Genomic DNA, 15,848 nt, shown 5'->3' with positions numbered 1-15,848 from the left:
TCTGCCAGCTCTGCAAATTCCCCCTGGGACGTGAAGGTCAAGCTCGCGCTATTTCCTTCTCACACATCATCATCACTGTCATCATCAGTAATAAAGATTATGAGGACCAAACTGTGCCTCGGTTACGCCTATGTAAGCTCCGATGTGTTGCACGGGGTTACACAGGTGTAAGGAATTGTCCTCCCGTGGTTGCAGAGCCGTGCTGCGTGGCCAGCATTGCCCAGGGACCTGCGCGTGGGACGAGCTCCAGCCCCCTCTCCCGTGCCCCGCCGCACAAGGGGGCCTGCCTGCGCCTGACAGGTCTGACCCTGCAGCATTACCTCCCGGTCACCTGAGCTGCTGCTCCAGGTGAGCCCTGCAGGGATTTGTGGATGGAGTTAGGCACCATGCAGGCAACCTTGCTCATACAAAAGGTGAAGGTCTGCTTGTAAATGCCACGGCCGGATCCAGCGCAGCAGCCAGGCCCTGGTGTGGGTGCTGAGGACCCAGGCATCAGCTATGGAAAGGCTTTAGACCTCATGTTTGCTGTTCCTACGCCTGGGGATGCCTTCTGGACCACAGGGTTCAGACCACGGGCTGTCTTTGAGCCTGGACTCATGCCTGTGCTGCAGAGCAGCTCCTATAGCTTCAGCCAGCTGAATATGTAAAGGAGCTAAATGACTTCCCACAACTTGCTGAAAAGAAAGGCAATATTGCAATGAGATTAACCCAATTCATAAAATGGCGCCTGATAGGGAGCAGAGTTCCTGGGGAAAGAAGTGTTATTTTTCCTGAGAAGTGTCATTTTTGCTCCTCAGAAGAGGACTGCGCTTCAAACCTGTCTCAGTGTGACGGGAGTGACTGAAACTAAAAGCCGGTCTGAGACGCATCGTCCCTTTTCCGTCGGAAGAACCAGGGCGTGCTCCAACGTTTTGTAAGGGGCTCCCAGATGACACTTCTCTGTGGAGATGCAGTGATGGACAGGGCTGAGCAGCTAAGCTTCCTGTATAGGATTTCAGGATCAGACTCTACACGAGTTCAAAGTCTTCCCATAACACGAGTGTAATGATGCAAGTGAGAAAGCAGGTGGCTTTGTGCGCTTGGAGAGTAAGTTCAGGGGCATTTTCGACTATGTAATGGCTTTGTCTTTTATGTTGCCTTGTATTTGCTGTCTACCTGATGCAGACTGTGCTTGGGAGTGACTCCAAGAGCCTCACTGCAGCCACACAGGAAGTGGTAAAAGAGGAGAACTAGACCATATATTTGTTAAACCCTAGGCTTTTGGGGGATATTTTAAATTTATTGCTTCCCTAGATTATTTTTTGAATATTGCAGGTGCTTGGATAGTAAGACCCATCTTCTAAGCAGCGCAACGCACAGCTGACAAAAGCTTTTTTGACATGCTGTCTCTGTACCCTTTCGTTGCTGGGCTGCTCTGGAGACAGCAGAGTTAAGCTGGCATAATTTCCATGGCACCAGGTGTGTTCCTAAAGAGCAGCAGCAGCCTTCCCAATGGATGCAAGGGTTGAGCGGCTGCTGAAATCCTCGCAGCTGTGGCCCCCTTTTCTTTACACTCCTCCATCACCTCCTCTGTCTCTAGTGGGCCCTTGGCACTGATTGTCCCACGGGGTTGTCTCCATGTTTCCTGACCCAGAACGACTCTTTCCCAAACCAGTCAGATCCCCTTTGCTCTAAGTGCAACCCTTTTGTACGAAGGGATTGGAGCAGAGGTGAGAATTTCATTTTTGTACTAAGAAGTAATCTCATCCTGAACTTTTCTTTCATGCGTCAAGCTTCTACCTATGTGAACTACACAGGTGTTTGTGAACAGACACCCTGCTGAGCTACTCTGGGTCAAATTACTCTGTTTGTATCACGAAATGCCAACAAGATCACCATGAATTGTACAATACGGTGGGAGCACAGAGCCTCTGCTGGGAAAAGCTTGTGTTTTATAGACAAGTCAAAGGCTGTGGGAGAAAACAGGCACAAAAAAGTGAGAGGACTTACTGTGCAGCTTACCCAAGGCTGCACAGAAAATTACTGTGAAAACCAAGAGTAGAGTCCAGTTTTGCTTCTGTACTGGTATCCCACTCCCTGAAGATAAGAATCAGGACCCTCTTTACAAATTACAGCATTTTTCTATATAGATCTCCTTTTTGCTTTGGAATGAATTAAAAAAAATTGAAAAACATATACTATGGATAAGGGTTGATCATGAACATCTCATATGCTGCTTGGTCTCAGAGAAGTGTGCTAGATTTACGTGTACCATATACACGTTGTTAGCATTATTTGTGTGTATATGCACAGTACATGTGTGAGCTGTAGCTCATGGAAGCCCGTATCTTTCTCATAACTTGTACCCTGTAGACCACAAGCCCATGGAAGGGTAATAAATGCCTTTTTGTAGCTTTTGGCCACCAAAAGCACTTTGGGTTTCCTGCAGTCTGCAGCTGGGGACAGAGGGGATGTTGTCCAACTTCTTCAAGCACATTTTTTAATTTCACACATCCTTGGTGGCTATGAAATAACCAGCCAGGCTTCCCAGGTAGCCAGGGCCAGGGGTAGCGTAACTTAGTTACACATGGGTGATCGGAGTTACCGTGCTGGTGAGGAAGGAAAGCGTGCAGGAGCCTAAGGTGGTGTCATTTACATGCCACAGGGACCAAAAAGCAGGTTTTCGGAAGGGAAGTCAAGCAGCAGAGTGAAGAATATAAAGGTACCTGCCATGTACTCCTCACAGCCTCTTGTTAGTAGCTTTTCCTGCCACAAACTTGCCCCTTGTTCTCAACAGATTTCCACTTAAAGCAGTTTACAGCCAGGTAACTTATAGCACCATGTTTCAATCTGATGCCTAATCTTACACAAGGTGATATAATAAGCAGGCACTTTAAAACATCGTAGAAATCCCCTACAGAGTAAACTAAGTGACCTTAGTCCAGCCACTTGGTCCTGATGTGACAACAGTCTTTTCATTAACAATATTTAAAAAAAAAAAAGGCAAAAAAATCCTTTACTAAGAGTCTGTGTTAGTCTCATTTCCTTTTTAAATCTCCGTGGAAACCTCTATTTTTACTTGTAGCCTTTAGTGTTATGCCCAGGTAAGACATCTATTATTATTTACTTATACAGGAGGTTTCACTCTTACATTGCCTGATCAAAGCATCTAGTAATTGTTAACATCGAGCATCTAATAACTGTTAGGAAACAATTCTGGGTTAAGGTTCGTTTTACTCTAGGAAGTGCTCTAGCAGATAAAATTTATGATTACTGCCATTATTAGAAGTGAAAAGGAAATCACAGAAGTCCTGGGTTCCCTAGCATGATTTAGAAAATCACCTACCTTTGCACTGTTTCTGAGACACTGGTACCATGGGTGTAAGTGTTAATGTACCGAGACAGGGATTTATACTCTCTTGTTGTCTCCACCTCCTTTGAGCAATGCTAGATGATGGTAACAAGGTTTGTGTCCTTTTCACACCCTTGCAGCTGTCTACAGCAGTCCTTCCCAGCAGCATTCTGCTAGATCTAACTCGTGTCATGTTGGGTGCTTTACTGAGAATTCAGAGAATTATAGAGCTTGCGTGGACCTCAAGGATCCTGTACCCCAGAAGTGGCCAACTGGGGACCCACAAGCCAGATCCAGCCCACCAGAACAGCCAGATCATATCACTACTCACTCCCATCCATAATCCATCCTCCTTCAGGAGGGCCTCCAAGAGGTAAGCAAGGGCTGGAGGGCTGGATGAGCTGTCACACGAACCCACACTCACTGCCTCTGGGATTCCTCGCTGTATGACCAGACATGCATCCCTCAGCTCACCTTTCAAAAAAACGTCCACGTATCAACTTGTATCCTCCACAGATTTTCACCTACAGACAGTGACTGACTGGACTACCTCTTGAATGACCATGTTCTACTGCTTCTTTTCGGCATCTCACTTATTCCCTTACTGGTGAAAGGAAACACAAATTTCTCTGGGTTTTCTGTCAGTTGTTTCATAGACCATGTACTGCTGCCTTCTGCAAGTCTTGTGGTCTAGCAATGAAGTGCATGTAGACAAAGTCTTCTTCAGTTATTGTGTTCATCAAAGACTGTAACTGGAATCCTTTTCAGTGTAGGATAAAGTCTCTAATTCAAACAGAAGACGGAACCATCTTTTACTCAGTCTATTTTGTGGATTTCACATTTCTATCGTTATGGTTCCTAACAAACCAAGGGTTTACTCAGCTTTTTTTGTTTGTTGATTTTGAGAAGGAGACTGGAATTAACAAACATACAGACATACACGCATTTATTTATACGTATATGTCCATATATGTAGCTATATATAACAATGTGCGTATTTTTTACACGCAGTATTACAGCAGGAACAGGTCCCTGGTAGTTCAGTTTGCCCTCTTCAGCGTTAGATTAACGTCCCCCTCCAATGGTTCTGGCTGTCTGGTCTTTGCCTAGTTTTTGTTAGACAAGGTTGCATTCAGCATCTCTTCGTATGGTGAGTACTGACTCCTTTATTCCCTGGGAAAGAAATGCTTCTGCAAGCAGGACCTCCCTTAGTGTGAAAGCAACCTCTGTGCCGGCTTGAAGCTAAGCTCCTGCAGCATGCCGGCTGCCTTTCTCGCCTGCTGCTCGAGGACTCTTCATCCCTTCTTTCTGTGGGTATGAGTATGGCGCCTGTGGAGAGATGCTCCGGCCTCCGGTGAGGAGGGAGATGGACAAGCAAAGGACCGACCTTGTCTTGTTGGCTCCAGGTCTGCAGACCTCTGCTTCCTACTGGGCACATTGTGTGGCTGATGTTGGGTAGACTGGAGGGCCCTGGCTCCTCCCTAGCATGGTCCCAGCATTGCTGGGCAAGGCGGGGCTGCCGTTTGGAGGAGCTCAGGCTGCTCCATGTGTTGTGGACAAGTTCCTGCAGGTGGCAGAGGAATAACCTGGTCTAGCTGGGTACCTGGGATGGGTGCAGATCCCAGGTGCTCATGCGTTGTGATGGTTTCCAGAGCTTCCTCCGTGGTTCTGCTCCTCTCCCTGTCCTGTGGGTTTTCCACGAGCTCCTTGCACAAAAGGCGGGGAGAGGCCAGACATCATGGAGTCTCTGACCCCAGCGCAATTAGCCCTGGGGGTCAAGGGGCCGCCAGCTGGCATCTTATTTGTCTTGTTGTCCTTGTCAGGATCCCTGGCTGAGGCAGGAAAGCAGGGGTTATATAAGCAAACCATAAAAGCCATTGTTTTCTGGGCAATGAACAGATCAGGTGAAGGCTGTTTCCTTTCTCCCATCTGCCGCATTGTAGACCCTTTTAGACAGAACAAGGGGTTACACAAAAGCCAGAGGCCAGTTACATGTTTCAGTATTGTGTGGGTCTAATTCTTTAATCCCATGCCATTCTTACTAAGCTATCAGTGACCGACTGAAATGAAAAATCCCAAAGTATAGATTTTAAAAGTGCAAAAATGGAATCACTTGAACCACAGCTGATTAAAAAGGAGGAGACTAGACCTTCAACAAGAAGTGGATCAAATTTAGCTGGTTGTAGGATTGACATGTCTCCAGTGTCATCTGCAACAAGAACCAAATGTTAATTGCCTGACACTATTAAACACCTCATCCACTGTGACTTAGGGGTCTCCCTGAGCATGACTTCAGAAAAACAAGCCTGCCTTTATGCTTATCCCAGTTTCGTGATTTTCAGTGGACCTATTTTTCCAATGCCAATGGGGTAATGTACTTTGTTGCTACCGTTTTGCAAACTACTTGATGAAGCGCACAGAGGAAGCTTTCACACAGTCTGGATTCACTAATTGGAAAAAGACTTGAGACAAATCTGAACAGCACCATGTTTCCCCATGTCATCACGGAGCCGTTGATACTCTTCAAAAGACCACAAGGAATGGTGGTGACATACTCCGTTTTCAGAACTCTCAGAACAAGGGAGAAAACAGGAAGATTCTAATAAAAATGCTAAGTACAATATATTATCTTGCCAACAAGAACTTGTCCTACGAAGCCATTATTCAGAACAAGATGAAAATATGAAGAATTTGACCGCAGCTTTTTTCAGCTGCTTTTTCTGAAGTCAGAATATGATCCCAGGACTTTTAAATGGTTGAGAAAGAGTCAAATCAAATTCACAGATTCTGTTGAGATGCTTAAGTAGTAAACGGCATTTCTAGGAAGTTTCTAGGAAAGCGGCATGCTGCTGAGGTAAATAAAAATCTGACTCATCCAATGAAAGGCAATTATATTTATATCTGCAGTATGTAGGTGACACAAATGCTTGCGAAGGGTTTGCTGCAAGACAGCCTATAGACTGCCAGAGGTAATTATATCTGCAATTAGAGTTATCTCCGAATCTGAATATTGACTACTATTGTGGAACATGCTATGCTGGTTTTGTTTGGCAATCTGAAGTCAGTAAGAAGAACCACAACTCATGAATACATGTTATCATGGGCAGGCTATGACCTTGCCAACCACAATGCGATGCTGTGAAACTAGAGCTCAATGAGGGTTGATATGGCAACTCAGATGGCAAAATGCAAAGGAACTGATACTGATAGTATTTAGAAAGTCTTAAATATTGAGTAGAAAATGCTTGTATCATGTATTACAGTCACAGAAGTTCGATAGCCTGGAAAATAACTTTTTACTTCAGTCCATGCACCAGATCAGACACAAATTATTCTAGGAACAAATCCATGAGAAAGTTGGGGGTGAAATGACTGGTTGAATTTTAAAGGTGAATAAGGTTTCCAGGAAGATATTAAGAGTGAAAGAGGAACGCAAACACCCACATTGAAAAAAGAAACTTTATGGACTCATCAACTCAGAAATAATTAATTGCAATCAATATTCAACCAAGGTGTGGCCATAAAGTTTATGTCATTACTTAAAATACTGAGGTTCTCAAAAGAAGTCAAGCTGTAAAAGAAGTAAGTGTTCAATGAGGTATGTTTCTTATTTCAATCAAAATGAATTGGTTTTTTTGCTTCCCTGCTTGCAAAATGACTAGAAAATTCCTAAAAGATAAATGGAGCTATTACAGATACGGTTCAGAGTTTGTGCCCTTGAGACACGAAGTTCCAGGGAGACTGAAGCTGGATGAAATAAAGATAACAAGTTAAAACTTAATTCATAGATTACATTAAATCCCTGCATCAACATCATTATTTAGAATAGAGACTACCTCTAATTAATGCAATTTTAATATTTTTCCATACCAATTTTAACTTTGGTTTATATAGATATGTTCTAAGTTTAGCCAAAATGCATACCATCTGCTTTCTGAATTGGTACAGTTGATAAAAATTATTTTGGTGGGACCTACACTGAAAAGGACAATTCTAGTGCTCAGCATGAAAGTAAAAGGTGGTTTCAGTTTGGAGTAGGACAGTCATGGCTCAACTACTGCATGATTTTATAAGTCTACCAGGACAAACCTTACAGCTGCTGTAGGAGAATTGTTTTCAAGAAATGACACAATCAATCATGTGCTAGAACTCTCTTTATATTTATAACTCATGTTTTTTATTAATACTGAAAAGAGTAGTGTTTCAAATGGCAGTTTTTTAACATGAGTAAGTGATCCGTTTTTGAAAAAGCGAGATAATCTAGTTCTGTGCCATACTCCATCTCACCTTTATAAATAGAATCCCTAAATATTGAAGAAGAGACTAAATCTGTTATCCCAGTCCCAGTATCCTGTGTCCTACAATTGTTGCATATGGAAATGCAACATGAAACTAAAGAAAAGAAAAAGGTTTCCTCATCTGTATGGCTCTCATTCCGATATTCTTAGTCAAGATTATTGGGAGATGCTCAATGTGCATTTCACAAGAAATGATATTTTAAGCTTTTAAAATCAACCCTTTCTTGGTTTTACAGGTGAATTGAAAAAAAAATATTTGGAAACAAATGGGTATGGTCTTGTGAACCCCAAGCACTAGGACCTTTCACAAGGTTATTTGTAAAAAGTGAGGCTGATTTTGATTTTCACTGTCCAGAATAAAATAAGAAATGGGCGGGGGGGAGGGGAATAAAGATAAAAAGAAAGCCACAATAGATATGTAAAGCGCTTTCTTTTTACCAGGATGTTATCTGCCACGTGAGTAAAGAGTTGTGAGTACAAACTTTACTTTCATGTGCAATAAGTCAATTGATTTGTACCATTTCTTCAGCTTGCACAATTGTTCTACATCAGAGAAAATACATCCCTCTCCAGTCGGGCAGTAGCTGCAGCCAGCACCTCTCTCATGCCAATCACATACCTTTTTTTAGGCAATATATTACATACAAAGAAATGTATTGTACTTTCATTCCTGCCAAATGTGATATAGCTTACAGGAGACAAAAGAGCAGAATGGTTCTTTTTAATAGATCTTGAACCTCCAAGTAAATATATAGAGGTTGCTCAAGCGCTAACCTCTGAAAACTGAACCCTGCAGCTTTGATTGTAGTAGCTCAAACAAACCAAACTCTGCAGGGCTTGCCCAGCGGTAATTGCAATAAACAACATACAAGAGCTCCCAAATATTGCTCAACCGAGCGCAGTGTTGGCCACCCGCCAGACGTCTGACGGCCACTTCTGATCTGCATACAACGGCACGGTGCGCAACTGCCCCGCGGCCGGTGAGGAGGGATGGTGGCAGCCCAAGGGACCAGGGTGGCTTTCCTCAGCCAGCTCCACGGGTCGTCAGCGGAGCAGAGGGGGGGAATCGTGGACATCTGTGGATCACATTTGGCCTCTGCACCTCTCCTGGTGCTTACACGTAATGAGTCAAGGAATAATACATACACAAGTCGCGGAGAGTAGTAGTACAACGGAGCGCAACCGATGTAGCCAAAATAAACAAGACTAACAGCACTTTCCATTCAGAGTGGTGCTACTCGTAGCAACAGGGAGCCTTTTATTATATTTAGAGCAAAATAGTGAGGGAGAATATGGCACTTGGAGAAGAAAACCATCTGTGTAGAGAAAGGCCTGCTCCCATTTGCATTGAAGTCCCCGACAAAACTACCACTGCTCCTTCCCAGGAGGCTGGTTTGGCCCAACGTCATCGGTGACTTTTGCAGGTAGTAAGCCTGTGTGTTATCACGCCAGAGCCCGAGTGAAACACTGGTGGTGAAGGGGGTAGTTCTCAGCAGAGGGGTTGATGTGCAACTTCCCAAGTACCTGGGAGCAATTCCCCTGCTGCCTACGCTCCGTGCTGTGCTCCGCTGCCTTCCCCATGAAATGTATTTGAGCACATAAAGCTGACCTCCGCATGTGGAGAAGGGTTCTGAGGAAAAACAAAAGCTGAGTTTTCTTTCAGGATTGCCAATATGGGCAATATCACTTATTTGTAGTTATTACTCTGGTTGACAGGAGGCTAGGGGGAAATAATACTGGCAGAAATACCATACCCAATGAGAGAACCCCGGCTAGAAGGCAGTAACGAAGAGACCAGGCAGTGACGGTATATAAATTAATCATGAGTGCATGACAGGATGCTTTGTGCAAAAAAGCAAATTGCTATTTTTGGACACGTTCCGAGGGAACCTGAGTAAATCAGTGACATAAAGCATTCCCCTTTTCACAGCTCAGGACTCAGGCATGAGACCCTGGCTCATGTTGGTGAGCACTTAGTCACACCAGCAGTCCCACTGACTCCAAGAGCATAACTCATGTAGTCTGTTTTGTTCTGGGCCCCTTGGTTCAGAAGAGCTAGTGATAAACCAGGGCAGCCTAAAATCCAGCAGTACAATTGATAAAAAGGTCAGGGGCCATGACCTACAGGGAAAAAGCAGGTAGACTTTGTTCAGGCTGGAGAAGAGGTGACATTGGGCATATGCCTTTTGTCAGGAGATGACGCAGGTGTTAGTGAATGAGTTAAAAAAAACACTCTAGAAAAAATGTTCCATGAAAGGGAGAAAGGAAGGTGCAATAATACCATTATAGTAAAACTCACAAGTGCAACTGTATGAAAAGGTCTTTAAAGATGTGTTCAGTCAGGCAAGAATAAGTATACCCTGAGAAATCACCGAGGTATATGGAGCCCCCCGCCTCCCCCGAATAGGTGCAAGACAAAGCCAGACTTAATACTTAGGAGTGAATGTTAAACAAATACAGCATTGAAGTAACAGTATTAAAAAGTGCTGCAAACTTATCCCCTCCAAAACCCAGGAGGGCACTCAGTAACGGTTCCCACACCAATTTTGTTGTAATTAAAGGACACTCCAATGTAAAAAAAAAAGCCAAAGCAGATGTATAAATAAAAACAATAGAAATAAATTATTAAATAGCAACAGTGGCCATAACAATTTCATCACTGAGAAAGAAAAAAACCGCACATTTTAAGCCTTTCTTGATGTGAGGGGGAGAAAAAACAAGCTAGATTTCAGAAAGAGGATATCACATGCTATCGGGCTCTTGGAAGGTCACTGTTATGCCAAAGGGCTTGTGACTGCAAAACCTACTAAATGGTGGACAAATTGATTCACAAGCCTGAATATAACCAGGCTACTTTTGGGCTGGAGATGTACACAGCATTAAGGCTCACATAAGCTTCACTGTATCTTAAATGGTACCCGATATAAAAAAGACACTATTAGACTGAATGTTGTCACAGGACAGGAAGACCATGAGTACTGTAAATAAGTTATAAGCCAGGTTCTGGGGTCACGGTTCTCCAGGCTGTCGCGAGATAAATGGGGGAATTACTTATGCAAAGCACATAGCTGGAAATCACGTTTTAACTCTACAGCCAACTCAAGGCTTTCCAAGTGTAAGGAGATATTAAAAATGATGCCAGTATTATTAACCTGATTCACAGTCTCCAGATAAGTCCCTTCTAGCCAAGAAGACAGTATATCCAGCAACAATATTTCTGTCTTTCCAAAGCTGAGGACAAGACACCCTTAATGCAGCCAAAAAGCAATAACATTCAGACATTCCTCCATAGCTTAGACTGAACTTGCAGTGTCCACATGAAATACAAGTCGAGTATTGTCAATATACTCTACCTTATATTTTATAATGATCTCCCCAGCTGGCTATACTTTAAAGAACACAGACAGCAAAGCTGACCCATATTTCAGAGTCCTCAGTGATGAGTCCAAGCAGCCATCACCAGGAGTGTATTCCAGTACTCTGAAAGGACAGGAACCACCGGAGAGCAGCTTCAATTAAAACAGCAATATCCCTGGCTGCTGAAGCAACCGTCCATGATCAGATATATCACTAGCTGCCAAGAGGTCCAACACAAGCAAAGTAGCTTGGAGATTTTGATCTTACATAAGCAGGAAACAATTCACAGCTTCTCATGCATGATATTGACTCCAAAGAAAGACCAAATGATGGAACAGCATCTGAACCAACATCCTTTGAGGTGGAAGAATCCACCTTTCTCCAAAAAAGGAGCTTTAAGATGGGCTGCAGCTGGCAAGTACTCCACAAGAAGAGGTGATTTCTTGAGGACTGGGTGAAATGTCTATGTGTTTTAAAATAGCTGGTGTTTCACCTTCAGTAAATAATGTGTTGATAATGACTGTACCTTTGCACTTGCCTCAAGTAACTGTGATGGAGAGGAGAGAATTACAAATTATTGTTCTCAGGCTATGAGAATGCCAGAGCTGGCCCCACCAGAAGCTGGCCTGAACCCAAACACATAGCAACAGCCCATGGGAACCCCAAGCTCCTAGTCAAAAGAAAAGAGAAAACTTGCTAAAAGCCAATTCACCTTTTCCAAAATGAACATTAAATATTCATAGCACTTTATAGAATGTAGCTATAGAAAGTGATACACCACGTAATGCTATGGCCACTTTTATGTCCCAGCTTCAGTCATGTCCCCTGCTTCTCCCCTCCAAATACCTGCAAAGTCCAACAAATGATCAAATTCCAAGATGCTCTTCAGCCATTTCCTCTCCAGGCTGTAATCCAAATACTCCACATCCCCCTTAAACGCCAATGGCTTCCCAGAAACTGAGAGGCAACAGGGTATGGTATAGAGTTCACGAGTCAAAAGTTTCCCTTATGAATGGATCATGGTTATTGATGAGCCACTTCCCTGGCCAGGTGAATAAGTTACTTCCATTTGTCAGTAGAGTCAAGCACTGGAAGAAAATGTCCAGAGAAGCTACGAAATCTCTGTGGTTGGAGGTTTTCAAGACCTAATGGGACAAAGCCCTGAGCAACCGGGTCTGAATTCAGTGTTGACCCAGGTTTGAGGGGGAGGTTGGACGAGGTGACTTGCTGATGTCCCTTCCAGTCTGAATTATTCAGTTCTGTGACTTGCATTAGTATGAAAGTTCCTAAAATAAGATGCATCTGTTATGCTATAGGGCCATACTGAAGAAACTTGACCACAGCATTAAGAACGAGGAAGAATATTTACCTTGTCATGAATGAAGTGGCATTTCAGGGAAGACCTCAGAATCAATGGCCTCCATACCACGGGTCAAAGCCTGATGGGCAGCCCCACAAATAACATGGGTACAAAGCTTGCATTAAATCCACAGGACACCAGTTGCCACGTAGAGAATCTAAGTTATGCTGAAATCTCCTAAGGACTACACTCCAACACCAATGCCACCAGCTCCTGGGATCATCTGAAGATCTGTCCAGTGGATCTCACAATCGTTTCAAAGGTAAGACTGTAAGTTTTGGTCTATCCCCCACCACAAAAAAAGGCCAAACACTGCTTGCCTTGAAGGCCAGCAACCTCTAATGCTGTGAGTCCACTTGCCTCTCCCATCTTCTGTGAGACTGCTAAATCACCAATGGGGATAATGGGGACTTCCATGATGCTGTGAAGTGAGAGGTGAATCATGTGCAAATCCAAAAATATGTGGGTAAACTGCAATGCTATTTGTATAATACCATTAAAACTTTTTTTTACTTCAGCAAGCTTACAAACTTGATGAGAGAATTTGAAAAGTCAATAGAAACAACAAGAAAATAATTTCTTATTTTTGTTGATTTCAGGATTCCTTGCCAAAAGTTTGAGAAAGAATCCTGGACATTGCTCAGTTTCTTAAACAGATTTTTCTTTTTTTTTTTGGCTTATAGACAAAATTCTAATTTCAAAATATTTTACCATAAGCATGAAAAGCAGAAACATTTTTAAACAAATGCATTTTCCATTAAAAATAATATGAAACAGGTGAAAAAACTCTGAGGGAAAAAAAGAAGACTTAATTTTGACAAAAAAACATTTTTTCATACCACCATATCAACACTTCCTTGGTGAGAATTCTTTGTGTCTGGAAGTTACTTCTGATATACACGGTGTAGGAGCGGGAAGAATGAAGCTCTGGTGTGTATAGCACTGTCAGACGTGTTGGAATAACCTCAAAGGTCTATGAATGAAAATCCCAGTCAGACTGTCTCTACAGGAAACAGTCCATTGAAGGTCTGGATTCCTTTCAGACAATTTGCTAGCCATATATATTAGCATTTATCAGTAAGCATTAAACAAGTCTTACAGGTATGTTCCTGGCTGTTTGTTAATGACCAGTACGAGACTTTTTCCAGGGTCACTGGCTCCCTGTTTGACTTTCATGAGAGCAGAGCCAGTCAATCTCTGGGGCATGATAATGCTTCATCTCTTGCAAAAGATACAGATTTATTACTCAGCTCTCCAAAGGAGTTGCAGCATGCTTGGATTGCGACGGTTACTTTCTGACATCTAGAATTTAATGTGTGATAAGTTACTGTTTGCATGTATGATCAGACTGTTTTTGGTTTGTTATCTAAGTTAATCTTTGATTTGTCACCCGAAGGCTGCGTTATTTTTCCAAGTCTTTTTGGAAATATGTGGAGTCCAAAAATATTAAAGAATTCCTAAGTCTTGGTTCATTCCACTAGGAATGAGCACTTCTAAAGGAAAGAAAGCAAGCAAGAGACTGGAAAGCCGACCTGTCCTGCATGCAGGACTAGGGGCCAGGCATCCCTCGACTCTCGTACCCAGGTACCTTCAGCCTCCCTAAATAAACACATTTCAGATTTTGTTTGGTATAATGCTAATGCCAGCAAGTTTCTTCAGTGCACCCTTCCCTCAGTGTCCTCAGCTGCAGCCAAGAACTGTGATTATTCAGAGAAAATACTTTGGCAATGTCCAAAAGTCCACACTATTTACTAGACCCTATTTTGGTATCTATGCAGAAGATTAGTTAGGGGTTTCCATGATTTGAAATTAATTCTTTATTGAATTAGGAAGATTTAAGTGTCTGACTGGTATCAGTTATAACACTGCTGCTATAATCTCAGGAAAATTTAGCCGTGACAATTCTTCCACCCCTGCCCTGCATTTGTTGCTTAAGAGTAGGAGAACTGCTGCGGTGCATCACACTGCTAAACATCTTACCTGACAATGGCCAGCAAAGGGTACTTCATGGCATCATAAAAAATGAAACCTCTGCAATTCCAGGCAGTGGCTGAGGGATATCTTTAGCTGCACGTTTCATAGAATCATAAAATCATAGAATGGTTTGGGTTGGAAGGGGCCTTTAAAGGTCATCTAATCCAATCCCCCTGCAATGAGCAGGAACATCTTCAACTAGATCAGGTTGCTCAGGGCCCTGTCCAACCTGACCTTGATTGTCCATCTGGACAGTCATTGTGGAGTAGCCTTCAATAGACTTTCATGGATTTGTTGTAGTCCTGTTTTTAACCTATGTATACATTCAGTCTCCACAACATCCTTGTGGCAGCAAACTGCACGATTGTGTCAAGAGATTTATTTGGTTTAAATCTTGTTCTGTCGAGTCAGTTCATTGAAGGCCTCCTGGTTTTTGTTTGTGGGGAGAAGCAAATAATCATTTTCTATCCCCTCAGGGATTTTTTTGGCCTGTCGTATCTCCCTTCAGCTGCATCTTTTCTAGTTGAAGACTCCCAGTCTGTTTAGTCTTTCTTGCTATGTTTGCTGTTCCACGGCTGCTTATGTTGCATTTCTTTGTAATGTTTCTGTTTCTTATATACTGCTGTTGAGATGGGTGCGCTATCCTGCAAGTGCATTCAGCGTGGATTCCCCCAGCGGCGCAGCTCTCTAGCGCTTCCTCTCCAGCAATTCTCACCAGTCTGCTGGATTTCCCGAGGGTGATTCCTTGTTTCCTTTGCAGATCAAGAGGAACTTAATATTTAGAGGCCTAGAGGTGCACCAGATTTCAGCCCAGAATACAACTGCCTCTTCTCCACCCACTAAAACCGCCCAGCGGGAAACTTTGTGTCTGTCAGAAAGAAAGACAAGCACGCAGAGCACACTTTATTAAACATATCAGAGCTGATTTGCAGGCTTTTACTTTACAGTTCCTACAACATTAACAAAATCAGCCGAAGGAGCAGGATGGAACAGCCTGTGCAGGATGAATCATCTGGCGGCAAGCGGCATTTGATTGTATTTACCACAGTGTGAGCAAAGCACACTTGCTGTGAAGCTTCAGAGAAGGCTGAGTTGCATGCGGTCACCTCTGGGCCAAACCTGGCCTCTGTGGCGCTTGCTACTGTATCTCATTCATCTCTTGTCTTTGGAAATTCTATTAATCCTTGAAGCACCACAGAAAGTACAAAAGGTTACATATTGGTGAGTGTATTTCCTTAAGAAGGTTCTTGGCATCCCATGGAAGTAAATGAATCACTGGCTCCTCTGGCTGCTGCATAACTACTTATTGTTTTATTGAACAAGAGAGTAAGAAGTCACATAAAACCTTGCATACTATAAATGGCCAGGGTATAATTCAGACCTGCCCATGTGCACATTAATTTACGCATTGGTCTTTTTGGAAAAAATGTCAACTGAATAAATATAGCTTAGGCTGAGCACTTGAACCACGAATGACTTTTATTATTTTTTTGGTTAAATTCCACTCACCTTTTTTTCCCCCCTTTTT

The sequence above is a fragment of the Calonectris borealis genome, chromosome 1, assembly GCF_964195595.1.
Source record: "Calonectris borealis chromosome 1, bCalBor7.hap1.2, whole genome shotgun sequence".
NCBI classification, from domain to species: Eukaryota; Metazoa; Chordata; class Aves; order Procellariiformes; family Procellariidae; genus Calonectris; species Calonectris borealis.
This window is presented reverse-complemented; position numbering follows the sequence as displayed.